We start from the raw sequence: 20332 nt of genomic DNA, 5'->3' as shown, positions 1-20332 counted from the left end.
TATCCCCATGTAAGTTTTTCTTATGTGTTCATTTCATTATGATTTTCTCAATGTATTTAACTCCTTATGGAGAAATCTCGGTAAGATCAAACTAAATATAATTCCATCTTAAATCCCCTATGAAGTTATAAACAATAATTAGAGATGAGTTTATAAAATTGTTTGTTATTATATACTCCTCTATATCTGTAAATTGCCACACCCATCTTTTTTTCGTGCATTCTTTCTTATAATTAATTAAATATTTTGTTTGAATATTTAGTAAGTTGTAATTCTTTAAGACCCTGATATTCATTCAACTAAAATCAATTACCTATTTGGAGACAAATAAATCACCCTTTCATTCTATTTGGCAAGTGTTAAAGTTTAAGCACCTGTTTTCAAACTGTTCATAACATTGTTCATCCAAAAACTTAAAAGAAAAAAAAAACATTTTCGATGCTCTGGCATGATCAATTAACCTAGAATCATCTTAAAGGACAACATTGGATTGGATTCGTTGTCGGGGAATGAAAATTTAAGTATTTTCCTTGGGACAACGATAAAGAATTTTCCTTTAAGGTGAATAAAGGAATTGTAGGTTAAAATATTTCACCTAACGACTCCACAAGCCCAAGATAGCTCCTTCAAAACATACGAGATCTCATTCTAATTCTCAAATAGCTTCTCTATTATCTGATCCAGAGAGACTGGTAAGAGAAGCCTCTTTTAGAAGGAGACTTGAAGCTTTTGCTTCTTCTTCTATACCACTATAGCTTGAATATATTTTAGCTTCTGATTCCTTTAGGTTTGTTCCATCCCCATTAGACTTGGTTGATCTAACACCTAGGGTTTTAGAACTATTATCCAAAGGAGTTGATATGCAGTCATCTCTTTTAGTCCATTCTTTGGCATTATATAAAATCCATGAAATATTTTCGGATTCACCTAAGTCAGAATAAGAATTGGATGTAAATGTATCGGAGTTAAAACCTACTGATTTTATCTCCCCCACTCATTCTACATTTCCATCTACTTCTGCCCAACTTGAGGAAACTTTTTCTTTATATTCAAACCCTTTGTTTGAAAATAAAGAAGAAGTTGAAACAGAGGTTTAGAAGCTAGCTATTAAAACACATTTTAAAACTTTTAGGGATCCTCCACCTTCTTTTCCTCCACCTCCTACCATTACAGCTCCATCTTCACCTACAACTTCATCACATTCCACTTCATCTCCTACTACATCATGTTCCAACTCTTCTACTGATTCATCTTCATCTTCATCTTCAAATACAGCTACTTTTCAACCTATTATTCAAGCAAGGTATGATTCTTTACATCTGCCTAACCAACTCAATAATTTTCTTGATGGGTATTTAAAACACCTACCAAGGTTTAATGGAGAAATTGTTTTGTCTACTGAATATCATCTAACCGCCTTCTTGGATTTTGCTAATGACATGAACATTGAACATGAAGATGTATATATGATATTGTTTATTCAATCACTAGAGGGGAACGTTAAGATTCGGTTTAGACAACTGAGAGATGATTCAATTGATTCTTGGAATGAATTAACTACCATATTTAAAATCAATGGGGGGTTAAGAAGGATCTAGTTTACTATTTCACAGAATTTGAAGAACTGAAAAGGAACGATGGTGAGCGAGTGGCAGATTTCATAAAAAGATTCAATAAACTTTATCATAAGATTCCACTTGACTGTAAACCACCAATAACAACAACAAAAGCTATATTTTCTAAATCATTTGATGATGACTTTGTAGTTATGATTAGGGAAAGGAAATATCGTACCCTACAAGAAATGCAAATGAATGCTATAGAAGTTAAGAAAATAGGTCAACATCAACTAAACTTAAAGCTAAGGTTGAAAAAGCTGAATGGAAATTTAAAGGAAGAAGGATCTTCCTCGAAAACTAAAAATGAATATCAGAAGATAGATGAGATAACATCATTACTTAGAAACCTTTCAAATAGAATTTCAAAAATAGAAACTCATCCTAGAACAATTCAACAAATTGCTGCTAGACCTCAAACCCAATTTAGAAGATCCCCCCAAACTCAAATTTTGCAAAGACCAAACACTGATCAATAGATTCAACCCCCATTAATGATTGATCATCAGCAACCAGAAGACATTGGCCCTTTGATTTCTAAAGATATAAATAATCTGGATCATTCTTCTTTACAAAATGCTATTGTTTCTCTCCCTTTGAATCAGTCTTCTCAAGATCAAGAAGACTCTCAAACCTCAAAAAATCAAGCCTTTTCTGAGTTTTTAATTGCGGAATTGAATAGGAGATATGATTTAAGACCTAGGTTAGGGCCCGGTAGGCCTCCAAAAAACCCCATTGTAAATGAACCACAAATCAAATATACTGAAACTAAAACAACAACAATTCAACCATTGAATCAAATAGCTGAAACAACTCTAATTCATAAAACTGCTTTGACCACTTTCAATGTTGAAAGGGAACTAGAAAGAGTTAAAATACCCATTCCTCTATTTGAACTTTCAAAGAATCTAGGGTATAAAAACCAAGTTTCTAAATGGATCTAATCATCTAGTGTTGATGCTGAAGGGGATGTAATAAGACTACAAGATGAAAAACCTTCAGTAGTATTTGGCCCCAGCTGAGACATTATTGATGAAAATGTAAAACATTTTTATGTGACTCTAAAAGTTCATGATTTCCTGTTATATAACTGCATGTTAGATTCTGGAGCTTCTCATAATATGATGCCAAAGGTAATCATGGACCAATTGCAATTATAAGTTACTAGAACTTATCATGATCTTTACACTTTTGACTCCAACAAAGTACCTTGTCTTGGAATTATAAAATATCTGGTGGTTACCTTAGCTCGGATTCCTCTTAAGAGTGTGGTTTTAGACATTGTAGTCACTGATATCCCTCCCAAATTTGACATGTTATTATCAAGATCCTCTTGTGCCAATTTATGAGGAAGCCTTCAAATGGACATATCTTATGCTACCATTCTTGTATATGGGGGTCAGCATCTCAGATTCTACAGAGAAGTAAGATTCATGAATACTGTTTGTAAATTTGATCAAGCTAGGAATCATCCTATTTATGCAGTAGATCAAGACTTTGGATGTTTTTAATTATCACCAAATAATTCAAAAAACACCCAGCTTAGTATTGAAGACATTGTAGACAAGCTTAAAACCATCAACACTGATATATGGAGATTATGCTTTAATGGTTCTTTCTCAGAGGAAGGAGCAAGAGCTGGAATTGTATTAATTTCACTAGACAAAGAGAATATTACCCAATCCTATAATCTGGAATTTGATGTGACTAATAATGTAGCAGAGTCTGAAGCTTTCTTGTTAGGATTGGAATTAGCAAAATGTCTTAGTGCAGAATCTAAGTGTATTCAGTGAGTCAGAACTTATTGTTAAACAAGTAAGGAATCTTTGTCAAGCTAAGCATCCTAGAATTAGATCTTATAGGAGTGAAATTTTGGATTCAATAGATAATTTCTTTTCAGTATTCTACATCATTGCTATTCCAAGAGATCAAAATATTCATGCAGATTCCTTGGTGTTTATGCTAGTTCTTTTAAAATTCCTGATCAAAATCTTGTCCAATATCAAATTCAAGTTAAGTATAGAACATATATTCTTGATAATCTTAAACATTGGCAAATATTTTATGACAACAAGCAGTTAAAATCCTTTTTGCAAGTAATTGATGAATTTTCAACCCTGCAAATTGAAGAAGAACAACTCGATAATCATGAATCTTATAAGGAAAATCAAACACCACAATTTGACTCAATTTTTTTTTATCATAGCATTATTCAACTATCCAACAATTTTATTCCTAAAGGGTTAGTCCCTCTTAAAAATCTCTTTGATCATAATTATGTTCTCAAAAATCCGTTATCCAAATCACTTGAGGAAAATATTGAAATTTGTAACATTGAAGTTTTGAAGAAATCAAAAATATTAAAATTTTTTCATCCTTGTCAATGGAAGCCAAAGACAAATATTTAGCTCTCCTTAATGCCTGTAAAGATGTTTTTTCCTGGTTTTATAATGAATTAAAGACATATGACATATCTCTCATTGAACATAAAATCCCATTAAAACTTGAGGCTAAACCTTTTAAGCAAAAATTAAGGAGAATTAATCATGTCCTTCTTCCTGTGATTGAAAAAGAACTCAAAAAGCTACTTGATTCTAAAATTATAGTTCCATTAAGATATTTTTATTGGGTAGCTAATTTAGTTCCAGTGAGAAAGACAAATGGTGAAATTAGGCTATGTATGGATTTTGGGAATTTCAATAAATTATCATTGAAAGATAATTATCCATTACCCAAGATGGATAAATTACTTCAGAAAGCTTCAGGAGCTAATATAATTTCTATGTTTGATGGTTTTTCTGGATACAATCAGATTATGGCCAGTCCAAAGGATAGAGAAAAGACACAATTCACAATTCCATGGGTTACATTCATGTATGCTTGGATGTCTTTTGGGTTAACTAACGGTGGAGCTACTTTTCAAAGAGCTATGGATTTAGCATTTGTGGGTAGGACAAACAAATTTGTTGTTATTTATCTTGATGATTTGAATGTTTTTCCAATTCTGATAAAAAACATTTAAAGCACTTGAGAAAGGTTTTTGACAAGTGTAAAAAGTGTGGGATTTCTCTTAATCCAAAAAAGTCTTTGTTTGCACTCAAGGAAAGAAAATTTCTTGGCCATACTATTTCTAAGGAAGGAGTAATCATTGATCTTAAAAGAGTTTCAGCTATACAAGCACTTTCGAAAATCGTGTCTATATGAATTGGTTCTTTAGATCGATTTTGGACCCCATTTATAAAGATATCATTTCTCACTTCCCCCAATATGAGGAATATGTGCTCCAAGTAGCCTTGAAATTTGACTTGATCTATACCCTACCAGGATATGTTTATACTCTCATTCTTGATTTGCCTCGGCCTGGGGCTGTTAATGCACAGGGGGCATCTCATGCCACTGATCGTATTGTTGGATCCATTTCACACCCTCAACATCAAGAATATGCTCGACCTTCAATGAGTTATGGCCAACCCCGGGGGGGACCAATTGTTGTTACACCTACCCCCCCAATATTTCACATGTAAACTCTTATCTAGGTCCTAGCACGTCATATGCATATCCCCATCCACATAAATAGATGTCAGGGCCATCTGTTGGTCCAATTATCTATCTTAATTTTTGCCCCATATCCTTACTATCAGTATGCACTGCTAAGTGCTCCAACCTTACCGACACCAGCGCCCCAGCTCCCCATGCCTCGTCCACTTCTTCCACAACAACAACCTTCCCCACAAGGTCAGGTGTATGCTCAAAAGAGAAAACAAATTCCCCCAACCCCAAGAAACGGAACAAGGGGAAAGTTATCTGGAACCAACAATATCAAGGTAATCAGGGTAACTAGGGTCCACCACCTAATGCGCATAAGGGAAACCATCCTAATCCCACAACCCAGAAATAGGGCAGAAAATCCAAGCAAAACAAGGCTCTTCATAAGAACAAACCTAGTGATTTTTGTAGAATATATGGCCATTATACTCATGAGTGTCCCCTTTTACCTCAGATGCGTAAAGTATGGGAAGCTTAAGCAACTACTTCTAGAGGATATCAGCCCATAGCTCCACATCCTCCTCCTCCTACTTCATATGAACTGGCTGTGCTTACCAACCCTTTTCCTCATCAAGGATATCTAGCTACTCAACCTACACAAGGTCATGTAGCTCCCCAACCACCAATATTTGGTCACAATGATTATTACATCCTTATGATGAATTCCGACAATGTCAATACCGAACAAGTAAACCTTCAGACTCGATCACGCCAATATGACAAGCCACCTACTAAGTCAGCGACTGAGCCCCAACCCAATTTTCCACCGAGCCTCTATCATCATCAAATGGTACCTTACAGATCCCTCCACCTAAGGTAGAGGTTATCCCCAAGATCCCCAAATGTCCATTACATTGAAACACAACTTTTGTTAAAGTTTCCCATACCTATGGCATAGTAGATGACTTGGCATAGTCTCTTGATTCCATGTTAATGCTGGAATTCTTCTAGACGTGGACATCCTAATGGAAATCTCTACTCTCTTCTTTGGGTGTTGCGGATCCTTTTGATGATCATATGATTTTATTTGACGTTAAAAAATCATAACATCCCCCCCTTGTTTCATTCGCTGCATTTCAAATACGAGTCTCCATAAGAAATTCCACGGTTTAGTGGTGTATCATAGATGAAGGCACCTCCACCTGTGTGATGGCTGCTAGTGTTTGGAAGCAACTTGGTTCACCTAATGTGTCCCCCTCCACCATCACTCTTTGTGCATGGGATGGTCATCCCTCTCATCCCCTTGGCTTATATCACAATTCTCTTATCACTGTTAGCGGAAACACTATCTCTATTGACATCGAGGTCACTGATGCCTCATTAGATTATAACATTCTCTTGGGTCATAGTTACACCTATGATATTTCAGCCATTGCACCTGTGGTTTTCCTTAAGATGTGCTTCCCTCATAATGGAAAGATGGTTACTATCGTTTAGTTGACGTACATATGATCCTAAGTCCCAAAATTCACCTTAGTGCACTATCTCATCGATGATAAGCAATAAAACTGTCTTTTCCCTCACCAATGTCTCTCCTAGAGTCTACAAATATTCCACCTTGCTTGCATCTTATTATGGTCCAACGCCTACCCCTTTTGAGACTAGCTCATCTAGATTTTTCATGCTTCAAGTATCACAGGTTGCTCACAAGTGGTCTGGTACACCTTCATAGTAGCCAGCACCTCCGTAACCTGCAGTTGCCAACTCGACCAACCTTCAAGTATTACTCCTCAAGGTCCACTTCCTTCTTCTAGTATCTCTCCTAGTCCTTTCCAACCCATAATTCTTCCCCCAGTTCTTAACCATCTTGGAGAAGTTCCCCCAAGTAGTTAGCCTTTTGGTCATATATTGTTCTTATTTCTATCCATTGGAGTTTATTCTACACCTTTCATGGCTACGTTGAGTTTACCTAATGTTAGGTCCCTATAATACTAGTGATGCCCCCATTACTATTCTAGTTGTATCCCGTATTAATATTGTTGTGCTCCTATTGTCCCCATATTTTTATTACTGTGCCCCATAGAATTCGTCTATTGTTATTTTTGTGCCTTTATATTATTATTGTTAGGACAGCTTGGTTATATTGTGACCCCTTAGACTCCTATATATAGAAAGGAGGTATTGTCATTTGAATCATCCAAGAATTGTTCATTTGTGTAATGTAAAGGAGGTTGCCCCCTTGAAGAGGCTGAATTCTAAGGCATTTATCTCTCTTTTCTATCTTTTTGTGAGTTGGTTTCATAACATTTGGTATCAGAGCTTTGGATTCGAGGGTTTCGTTGCTCCAAATAGGCCATCGTGGCATTTACGCTATAACTTTTTTCTGCGACGTTTCAGATGCTAAAAAAAACCCATTTGGGCCGACATCGTTATGAACCTTGGGTCCGAATGCTAGAGTTTGTCATGCTATATTTGCGGAGATATGATCTGAGGAAGTTGGCATTTTTGCAGAATCCCGAATTTCATTACAAACAGGCGACTTGGGGAAAATCATCATAACTTTTGGTTTGAGCATCAAATTGAAATTTTGTAAGAATTTACAGAAAGAGGACGGACTGTAGCTTCATGTATATATTTTTTAGATCTGAAGGTCAAAACAGTGACACGTGACACTTCATACAAGCTTGCTCTTTTGAAAAGGTCTATAATGAGGTCATCTTGGGAGATTGTGCATAACTCTGTCTTGGAGAATCTAAATTCAATTAGACTCGTGGCATTGGAAAAAGGATACATGGGGGTACTACAGGTCGCAATTTCAGAACTGGATGATTCGAAATTATAAAGATACATTAGATTCAATATCGAGCTCCTACAAAGTGAAAACAAAAGGTGTGTAGTTTTTTTTTAATTTTGCATAAGCTTGCTTTGAAAAATTAGTTTGAAGGAATTCAAAGGGCATAGTAAAGCATTATTATCGGTAATTGATGCCCTGAGGAAAGAAAATGCAAACACCTAGTAAGAAAACTGAAAGCTCTAGCATGACTCATGAAGAAGAGGAAGAAATGCAACATGATATATCAAAATTATGAGACCAAGTGCAACAAATGTCACTCGCACAAAAAGTAACATAATCTAAGATGGATGGTTTAAAGAAGGGTGTAGAAGCTAATATAAATGGCATGGAAGCTAAGATGAATGGCATGGATGCTAAGATGGATGGTATGGATGATAAGATGGAAGAATTGAAGATAAATTTGAATAAGTTGCTACAAGAAATGGCCACTAATGGTGAAAGGGTAGTAAAGGAAACTCATGATGAGAATAAAAGAAATGTTAATCATGATTTCATAGATTCTAATGTTGGATTGAAGACCCACCATATTCCAAAAATTGATATGAGTAATTTTGATGGCAAGGATCCCGCAACATAGATACTACAGATGGAGCAATTTTTTGATCTCCATAATGTGCAAAACACACAAAAGGTACATATTGCAACTTTATATTGGAACCAAGGTATCGATGGCTTTGCTCTTGTAAACAAATTGTCACTTGGGCAATTTTTATGGAAGAAATGATAGCACATTATGAGGATACAAAAAGCAACACCTTTTTTAGCCAATTGATAAGTCTCAAACAAAAGGGTTCAATGATGGAGCACATTGAGGAGTTCCAAAAATTGAACATAAAGGTAAAAGATATTCCAGAGGAGCATAGGATTGATGTGCTCATAGGGACTTTAAAGGATAATATCCAACATGAGGTTCGCCTTTGGGAACCTGACTCATTGGGGAAGGCATTCAGGTTAGCAAGAAAAATGGAAAGAAAAATTATGGCAACCAGGAAGCCTACCACTCACAACTATAAAGATGGAAGTGTTGTTGCTCCTAACCTTCCACAACCTATAAGCTTGACACCACAACAATTGGAAGAAAAAAGAGCAAAAGGTCTTTGTTATATTTGTGATAACAAATACACTAAAGGTCATAAGCGTGGTGAGAAGAAATTATTCTACATAGATTGTGAAGAGGAGGAAGAAAAGGAACAAGAAAGGTCAAAAGAAGAGGATATACTCCAGGAACAAACCCTAGATAAAGAAGAAATGAATCCGACCATATCTTGTAATGCATTGGCTGGAATTACCACTCCTCAAACCATTAAGATAGAAGGACATATCAAGAAGAAAAAGATAATAGTGTTGATTGATTCAGGAAGTACCCACAATTTTATTCATTGTAAGATAGCAAAAGAATTGAATTGCTTCCCATATCCAGCACCAAAGTGTCAAGTGATGGTTGCAAGTGGAGGAACCATAAATTTCTCTAGAAAGTGTGATAATATCAAGCTATCCATGGGCAAATATGTATTGAATAACCCAATGATTTCCATTCCAATGGGAGGTGTTGATGTTGTACTAGGAGTCCAATGGCTACAATCCTTGGGTACAATAGCTTTTAACTTTCAAGAAATTTTCATGAAATTTTCTACGGAAGGAAAGGAAGTTGAATTAAGGTGTATTGCAGGGAAACTGGGAAAGGTAATCAGCTCTAACAGTATGACAAAGTTTCTAAAAAAGGAACAATGAGGTGTAATTGCACAATTATGTTTGCTAGATGTTTCCACGTCGAAATCATCTATTTCTCCAGATCTCCAAAAAGTCTTGGACAATCATTCCAAGGTATTTGAGACTCCCAAAGGTCTCCCACCTATTCACGATCATGATCATGCTATTCATTTGATTCCAGGAAGTGTTCCTCCAAACATCAGGCCGCACAGATATCCTTATGTCCAAAAGAGTGAAATTGAACGTATGGCTGCAGAAATGCTAGAGGCTGGTATAATTCAACCTAGCCAAAGTTCTTTCTCTGCTCCAGTAGTATTAGTGCACAAGAAGGATAGATCATGGCACACATGTCCCAATTATAGGGAGCTCAACAAGCTCACTATTAAAGATAAGTTTCCCATTCCTATCATTGATGAATTATTGTATGAGTTGCATGGGCCAATTTGCTTCACCAAGTTGGATCTTCATCCAGGATATCATCAAATCAGAATGAAGACTAAAGACATTCTGAAAATAGCATTTAGAACTCATGAGGGTCACTATGAATTTTTGGTCATGCTTTTTGGCATTACCAATGCACCTTCTACATTTCAAGGTTTGATGAATTCAATTTTCAAACCCACCCTTAGAAAATTTGTGTTAGTATTTTTTGATGATATACTAATCTACAACATGTCTTGGAAGGATCATGTTGAACATGTTGACAGGGTGCTACAACTATTGGAGGAGAAACAATTATATGAAAAAAGATCCAAATGTTTCTTTGGATTACAAGAGGTGGAATATCTGGGTCATATTGTGTCTCATGAAGGAGTTAAGGTAGACCCTAGCAAAATTAAAGCCATTAAGGAATGGAAAATCCCCACATTCATAAAGCATCTGCGAGGATTTCTCAGGTTGACAGGGTATTATTGCAAGTTTTTTAAGAATTATGGGAAAATAGCAGCACCTCTAACAACATTATTGATAAAAGATGCATTTACATGGACTCCAGAAGCAACAAAGGCCTTCGAACATCTTAAAGAGGCAATGTGCCAAGCACCGGTCTTAGCTACACCGGACTTCACAAAAACCTTTATTGTGGAATGTGATGCCTCAGGAAATGGAATTGGTGTTGTTTTAATGCAAGATGAAAGACCCATTGCTTTCGAAAGTCGTCCAATCAAGGGAAAGTATTTACACAAAGCTATTTATGAGAAGGAAATGTTGGCAATACTACATGCACTCAAGAAATGGCGACCCTACCTAATGGGAAGACACTTCAAGGTAAAAACGGATCATGATAGGCTTAAATAATTTTTAGAACAAAGATTATCCTCTGAAGAGCAACAAAAATGGGTCACAAAGATGTTGGGTTATGACTTTGAAATCATCTACAACAAAGGGAAGCAAAATGTTGTGGCAAATGCACTCTCAAGAAAGGATGAGGATGTGGAAGCATTGTTGTACGCCATTTCTATTATGCAACCAGATTGGATAAAGGAAGCAAGGGAGGAATGGAAGAATGACGAAGAAGTGTGGACACTTATTCGAAAGTTACAACAAGATTCCAGTACATTTGATACATTTAGCTGGGAAAATGATTCGTTATGGTACAAAGATCGCGGATACCTCTGTAAGAATTCCCAACTCAAACAAAATATTCTTCTGGAATTGCGCACTTCTCCCTTAGTAAGGCACTCGAGATTTTTAAAAACTAACCACAGGGTTAAGAAGGATTTTTTTTGGGATGGCCTTAAATCAGATATTCAAAAGTTTGTGGTGGAATGTTTGGTTTGCCAACAAAATAATGTTGAAACAATTAAGACACCAGGTCTATTACAACCTTTATCCATTCCAAGCTAACGTTGGGAGGAGGTTTCAATGGATTTTATCACAGGTTTACCCAAGTCTAAGGGAAAGAGTGTCATCATGGTGGTTGTTGACAAACTTACCAAGTATGCACACTTTTGTACATTATCACATCCATTTAAAGCCAGTACAATTTCTACTGCATTTATGGAAACAATTTAAAAGCTACATGGAAACCCAAAGATTATTGTAAGTGACAGAGATCCCATTTTTACTGGAAATTTTTGGACGGAATTATTTTCTTGTCTTGGTACTCAGTTAGCTCATAGCTCATCTTATCATCCTCAATCTAATGGGAAAAATGAGATAGTAAACAAATGTTTGGAAGGATATCTTCATTGCTTTGTATCTGATAAACAGACACAATGGGTCAAATGGTTGCCTCTAGATGAATGGTGGTATAACACTTCCTTCCATACTGCAACAAAAATGACCCCGTTTATGGCACTTTATGGATATCAGCCACCATCCATCACATCATATTTAAGAGAAAATTCTAAGGTTCAAGCAGTGGAACATCACATAGAGCATCAACAACAAGTTCTCCAAATCTTAAAGTATAACCTCATGTTGGCGCAGAATAGAATGAAACAATAGGCAGATCAACATCGCAGTGAAAGAAGTTTTGATGTAGGTGACTGGGTATTCCTATGGCTACAACCATATAAACAAATGTCCTTCAAGCAAGCTAAGAAGGATAATAAACTATCACCAAAGTATTATGGTCCGTACAAGGTGTTGCAAAAGATTGGTACTATGGCATACAAATTGGAGCTTCCTGCAGCTTCTCGAGTGCACCCAGTTTTCCATGTTTCATGTTTAAAGAAGGTTATAGGCGACAAGATCCCAGTTCAAACAATATTGCCAGAACTTGACGAGGAAGGACAAATTATATTGGAACCCGAAGCAGTCATAGAAACAAGAACTCAACAGCTACGAAATCGATCCATTTCAGAGTATCTCATCAAGTGGAAGAACTTATCCGCTGAAGATTCCACATGGGAGGATGAGAACTTTATACAGAAGCATCCAGAACTACTCAAGCATTGAGGAAAACACTTTTTTGAAGGAGAGAGGCATGTTAGGTCCCTATAATACTAGTGATGCCCCCATTACTATTGTAGTTGTATCCCTTATTAATATTGTTGTGCCCCTATTGTCCCCATATTGTTATTATTGTGCCCCATAGAATCCCTCTATTGTTATTTTTTTGCCTTTATATTATTATTGTTAGGTCGGCTTGGTTATATTGTGACCCCTTAGACTCCTATATATAGAAAGGAGGTTTTGTCATTTGAATCATCCAAGAATTGTTCGTTTGTGTAATGTAAAGGAGGTTGCCCCATCGAAGAGGCTGGATTCTAAGGCGTTTATCTCTCTTTTTTGTCTTTTTGTGAGCTAGTTTCATAACACCTAACATTACCTTGGGGATCCCAGTATGGTACGTTGATCCTCCCACATAAACTCCCTTTGATCACCTCAAACCTTATACTGCGTTGATCCCTGTTCAACCTGTTGTTACTACCCATTCATTTTCCTGAACAACCTCAATAGGAACCTACTCCTGTTGCAAGAGCATATGGTGAAGGGGGAAAATCCCAGAAAAATGGAACTAATGACAAGGCACCCCAACCAACTCCCGCTTCTCCTAAGCCACTGAAGCCTACTCTTAGATGTGCTTTGTGTGATTTTGTTGGTCATGCCATCAATAATTGTCCTCAAATCCATCATACCAAGAATGTGGTCTCTGATACCTTTCCTGATTCTAACATTCCTGGGGTCCATGTCACCATACCTGAGTCCTTACACACGAATGACCCTTGTGATTTTTGTGATAATTATTGCCATTATTCTTATTGCATTCCTTGTCTCAAAGAATTTCATGATACACTTCAAGTGGTTCATGAATTAGAGGTCACTCGTAGTGATTCCACCTCTCCTCTACTAGTGGGTTATGGTCCCACTCCTATGCCATAGAAGGAGGTATCTCAACCACCCATCGTGATCCCTCCTCATGATGTCGATATGATGGATAATACCACTGCTATTATCTACATGTCATCATCCATGGGATTGATCTATTGGGACTTTCTCGACATCTCCTATTGTGATTATGTTGAACCTTCTTCGAAGAACACTTTGGTCTCAACATTGGTAGATTTCACATCTACTAGTCACTTGTCTCCCAGCTTTGATGATGCATATGTGAACCTTGTATCTCACGAAGATTCGTTTTTTCATGTATTTCTCATTTTTCATGTTTTTTAAAAATGTGTTGAACACACTTTTGTAATGTATCTTCAATTTTTATCAATGAAGGTCTTCTCAAAACTATGCATTATGGGTACTTGTTGGACAAAAAGTTTAATTCCACATCCAACGAGTGCCTACACTTGAAATTTGAGTAAACTTATAAGGGGATAAGCTAAAAATGCAACTAAAAAAAGTAGTTTTCTTCTTTTCCCTCCAAAATATTTTCATGTACCTCTTTTTAAATTTAAATGATTTTGATTGGTTTACATATTATGACATAGAAATTACGTGAAAAAATGATGGGTACTTTTAGGCTAAAATTTCCTCTAATGGATTAAAGATCAGCAAGAGTGGGCAGAAATAAAAAGAAATGCAGTGTTTCGTCCTCAAGAGGGAACTAATTTAGAAATACCTTGGGATGTTAGGGTAACCACCAAGGCTATGCATGAGATGGAATTAAATGACTAAATTACTAATAGGGTGAGCAAGACCTTTAGTAGGGGGTGATAATGGGCCTCATTAATAAGTATATAATAAGGCCCATCTGGCCTTCCTTCAACCTATATTTACCTCTTTCCTCGCATTTAATAACATCTTTTGGACTATAATGTGTTTATTAGGAGGACTAAAAGATGTGTGTCATATTGTTAGGCCCCTATAATACTGGTGATTCCCCTATTACTATTGTCATTGTATCATTTATTGTTATTATTGTGCCCCTATTGTCCCCATATTGTTATTAGTATGCCCCATAGAAACCCACTATTGTTATCTTTGTGCCCTTATGTTATTACTATTATGTCGGCTTGATTATATTATGACACCTTAGACTCCTATATATAGAAGGGAGGTTTAGCCATTTGTAGCATCTAAGAATTGTTCATTTGTGTAATGTAAAGAAGGTTGACCCCTTGAAGAGGCTTATTTCTAAGGCGTTGATCCATCTTTTCTATCTTTTTGTGAGCTAGTTTCATAACATTTGGTATGAGAGCTTTGGATTCTAGGATTTCGCTGCTCCAAACAGGTCATTGTGGAATTTTTGCTATAACGTTTTTTCTGCAGAATTTCATAAGCTACAAAAAAAACCCATTTGAGCAAGCTTCAAGTTCGAATTTCAGAGCTTGTCTCTCTGTATTTGCGGAGATATGATTTGAGGAAGTTAGGGTTTTTGCAGACTCCTGAATTACATTCCAAACAGGTGACCTGGGGAAAATCATCTTAACTTTTGTTTTGAGCATCAAATTGAAATTTCGTAAGAAGTTTTAGAAAGTGGACAAACTATAGTTTTATGTGTATCAGTTTTAGGCACTAAGGTTGAAATAGTGACACGTGGCATGCCATACAATTTCGCTCTACTGAACTAGTCTATAATCAGGTCATCGTGAGAGATTTGGCATAAATCTTCCTTGGAGAATCGAATCTTGATCAGACTTGAATGGTTAGAAAGAGTACTCATAGGGCTACCTCAGGACGCAATTTCAGATATTTGAGATCCGCAGTTACAGAGATACAACAGATTCAATATCAAACTCTTACAAAGTGAAAAAAAAGGTGTGTAGTTTTTTATTTTATTTTGCATAAGATTGGTTTGAAAAATTAGTTTGAAGGAATTCAAATGGAATAGTGAAGAATTATTTGCATTAATTAATGCCCCGAAGAAAGAAAATTGAAACACCTAGTAAGAAACCTGAAAGCTCTAGTATGACTTGTGAAGAAGAGGAAGAAATGCAACATGATATATCAAAATTACAAGACCAAGTCCAACAAATTTCACTCTCACTAAAGGTAAATGAAGCCAAGATGAATGGCATGGAAGCTAATATGTATGTCATGCAAGTTAAGATGAATGGCGTGGAAGTTAATATGGATGGCATGGAAGCTAAGATGAATGGCATGGATGCTAAGATGAATGTCATGGATGATAAGATGGAAGAATTGAAGATAAATTTGAATAAGTTACTACAAGAAATGGTCATTAATGGTGAAAGGGTAGTAAAGGAAACTCATGATGAGAATAAAAGAAATGTTAATCATGATTTCATAGACTCTAATGTTGGATTGAAGACCCACCATGTCCCAAAAATCGATATGAGGAAGTTTGATGGCAAAGATCCCTGAACATGGATACTACAGATGGAGAATTTTTTCGATCTCCATAATGTGCAAAACACACAAACGGTATGTATTGCAACTTTATATTTGGAACCAAATTAGTTTGCATGGTATTGATGGCTTTGCTCTCGTAAACAAATTGTCACTTAGGCAATTTTTACGGAAGAAATGATAGCACATTATGAGGATACAAAAAGAAACACCTTTTTGAGCCAATTGATAAATCTTGAACAAAAGGGTTCAATGATGGAGCACATTGAGGAGCTCCAAAAATTTAACATAAGGGTAAAAGATATTCCAGAGGAGCATAGGATTGATGTATTCATAGGGACTTTAAAGGATAATATCCAACATGAGGTTCGCCTTTGGGAACCTGATTCATTGGAGAAGGCATTTAGGTTAGCAAGAAAAATGGAAAGAAAAATTATCGAAACTAGGAAGTCTAACACTCACAACTATAAAGATGGAAGTATTGTTGCCCCTAGCCTTCCATAGCCTACAAGGTTGACACCACAACAATTGGAAGAAAAAAGAGCAAAAGGGCTTTGTTATAATTGTGAAAGTAAATACACTAAAGGTCATAAGTGTGCTGAGAAGAAATTATTCTACATAGATTGTGAAGAGGAGGAAGAAAAGGAACAAGAAATGTCAAAAGAAGAGGATATACTCCAGGAACAAACCCTAGATAAAGAAGAAATCAATCCGAACATATCTTGTAATGCATTGGCTGGAATTACCACTCCTCAAACTATCAAGATAGAAGGACATATCAAGAAGAAAAAGGTAATAGTGTTGATTGATATGGGAAGTATCCATAAGTTTATTCATTGTAAGATAGAAAAGGAATTGAATTGCTTCCTATATCTAGCACCAGAGTGTCAAGTGATGGTTGTAAGTGGAGGAACCATAAATTGCTCTGGAAAGTGCCATAATATCAAGCTATCCATGGGAGAATATGTATTGAATAGCCCAATGCTTTCCATTCCAATGGGTGGTGCTGATGTTGTACTAGGATTCCAATGGCTACAACCCTTGGGTACAATAGCTTTTAATTTTCAAGAACTTTTCATGAAATTTTCCACAAAAGGAAAGGAAGTTGAATTAAGTGGCATTGCAGGGAAACTGGTAAAGATAATAAGATCTAATGGTATGATAAAGCTTCTAAAGAAAGAACAACGAAGTGTAATTGCACAATTATGTTCATTAGAGGTTCCCACATCGAAATCGTTTATTTCTACAGATCTCCAAAAAGTCTCGGACAATGATTCCAAGGTATTTGAGACTCCCAAAGGTCTCCCACTTATTCATGATCATGATCATGCTATTCATTTGATTCCAGGAAGTGCTCCTCCAAACATCAAGCCATATAGATATCCCTATGCCCAAAAGAGTGAAATTGAACATATGGTTGTAGAAATGCTAGAGGTTGGTAGAATTCAACCTAGTCAAAGTTCTTTCTTTGCTCCAGTGGTATTGGTGCACAAGAAGGATGGATCATGGCGCATGTGTTCGGATTATAGGGAGCTCAACAAGCTCACTATTAAAGATAAATTTCCCATTCCTGTCATTGATGAATTATTTGATGAATTGCATGGATCAATTTACTTCACCAATTTGGATCTTCATTCAGGATATCATCAAATCAAAATGAAGACTGAAGACATTCTGAAAAAAACATTTAGAACTCATGAGGGTCATTATGAATTTTTGGTCATGCCTTTTGGCCTTACCAATGCACCTTCTACATTTCAAGGTTCAATGAATTCCATTTTAAAACCATTCCTTAGAAAATTTGTGTTAGTATTTTTTGATGATATACTAATCTACAACAAGTCTTAGAAGGATCATGTTGAACATGTTGATAGGGTGCTCAAACTATTGAAGGAGAAACAATTATATGCAAAAATCTCCAAATGTTTCTTTGGAGTACAAGATGTGGAATATCTAAGTCATATTGTATCTCATTAAGCTGTTAAGGTAGACCCTATCAAAATGAAATCCATTAGGGAATGGAAAATCCCCACATCCATAAAGCATGTGCGAGGATTTCTTGGGTTGACAAGGTATTATCGCAAGTTTGTTAACAATTATGGGAGGATAATAGCACCTCTAACCACATTATTGAAGAAAGATGCATTTTCATGGACTCCAGAAGCAACAAAGGCCTTTGAACATCTTAAAGAGACAGTGTGCCAAGCACCAGTCTTAGCTATGCCGGACTTCACAAAAACCTTTATTGTGGAATGTGATGCTTTAGGAAATGAAATTAGTGTTGTTTTAATGTAAGATGAAAGAACCATTGCTTTCGAAAGTCGTCCAATCAAGGGAAAGTATTTACACAAAGCTATTTATGAGAAGGAAATGTTGGCAATACTACATGCACTTAAGAAATGGCGACCCTACTTAATGGGAAGACACTTCAAGGTAAAAACGGATCATGATAGTCTTAAATAATTTTTAGAACAGAGATTATCTTCTAAAGAGAAACAAAAATGGGTCACAAATATGTTGGGTTATGACGTTGAAATCATCTACAAAAAAAGGAAGAAAAATGTTGTGGCATACGCACTCTCAAGAAAGGATGAGGATATGGAAGCATTGTTGTGTGCCATTTCTATTATCCAACCAGATTGGATAAATGAACCAAGGGAGGAATGGAAGAATGACGAAGAAGTGTGGGCACTCATTTGAAAGATACAAGAAGATCCCAGTACATCTGACATTTAGCTGGAAAAATGATTCGTTATGGTACAAAGATCGCTTATACCTATGTAAGAATTCCTAACTCAAACAAAAGATTCTTATGGAATTGCACACTTCTCCCTTAGGAGGGCACTCAGGATTTTTAAAAACTTACCACAGGGTTAAGAAGGAATTTTTTTGGATGGCCTTAAATCAGATATCCAAAAGTTTGTGGCGGAATGTTTGGTTTGCCACCAAAATAAAGTTTAAACAATTAAGACTCCGGGTCTATTACAACCTTTATCCATTCTAAGTCAACGTTGGGAGGAGGTTTCAATGTATTTTATCATAGGTTTACCCAAGTCCGAAGGAAAGAGTGTCATCATGGTGGTAGTTGATAGACTTACCAAGTATGCACACTTTTGTGCATTATCACATCCATTTAAATCCAATACAATTTCTATTGCATTTATGGAAGCAATTCAAAAGCTACATGGAAACCCAAAGATTATTGTAAGTGACAAAGATCCCATTTTCACTGGAAATTTTTGGACAGAATTATTTTCTTGTCTCAGTACTCAGTTAGCTCATAGCTCATCTTATCATCCTCAATTTGATGGGAAAACTAAGATAGTAAACTTGTGTTTGTAAGGATAAACAAACACAATGGGTCAAATGGTTGCCTCTGGCTGAATGGTGGTATAACACTTCCTTCCATACTGCAACAAAAATGACCCCATTTATGGCACTTTATGGATATCATCCACCATCCATCACATCATATTTAAGAGAAGATTCTAGGGTTCAAGCAGTGGAACATCACATTGATCATCAAAAACAAGCTCTCCAACTCTTAAAGGATAACCTCACGTTGGCACATAATAGAATGAAACAATAGGCAGATCAACATCGCAGTGAAATTTTTTTGATGTAGGTGACAAGGTATTTCTACGGCTACAACCATGTAAACAAATGTCCCTCAAGCAAGCTGATAAGGATAATAAATTATCACCAAAGTATTATGGTCCGTACAAGGTATTGCAAAAGATTGGTACTATGGCATACAAATTGGAGCTTCTTGCAGCTTCTCGAGTGCACCTAGTTTTCCATGTTTCATGTTTAAAGAAGGTTATAGGCGACAAGATTCCAGTTCAAATAGTATTTCCAGAACTTGACGAGGAAGGAAAAAATATATTGGAACCAGAAGCAGTCACAAAAACAAGAACTTGACAGCTACGAAATCGATCAATTTCGGAGTATCTCATCAAGTGGAAGAACTTATCCGCTGAAGATTCCATATGGGAGGATGAGAATTTTATATAGAAGAATCCAGAACTACTCAAGCATTGAGGACAACACTTTTCGGAAGGAGAGCGGCATGTTAGGCCCCTATAGTACTAGTGATTCCCCCATTACTATTGTCATTGTATCCTTTATTATCATTATTGTGCCCCTATTGTCCCCATATTGTTATTAGTATGCGCCATAGAAACCCACTATTGTTATTTTTGTGCCCTTATGTTATTACTGTTATATCGGCTTGATTATATTGTGACCCCTTAGACTCCTATATATAGAAGGGAGGTTTAGTCATTTGTAGTGTTATAGACATTTTTGGGCATTACAACCCCAATCATACATGTCCATAAACCAAGGGCTCCTAAGTCCCTAAAAGTGTTGCTTCACACCCTAAAGGAACAAGGTTAGTTGATTACATCATCTCCCAGAAGTTCTCCACAGAAAACTACTCAGAACTTGTCAAAGCTGG

This window comes from Pinus tabuliformis, chromosome 3_1 (genome assembly GCF_031772625.1).
Source record: "Pinus tabuliformis cultivar Carrire ecotype Pingquan chromosome 3_1, CPIR1, whole genome shotgun sequence".
NCBI classification, from domain to species: Eukaryota; Viridiplantae; Streptophyta; class Pinopsida; order Pinales; family Pinaceae; genus Pinus; species Pinus tabuliformis.
Note: the sequence above shows the minus strand (reverse complement) of the source record.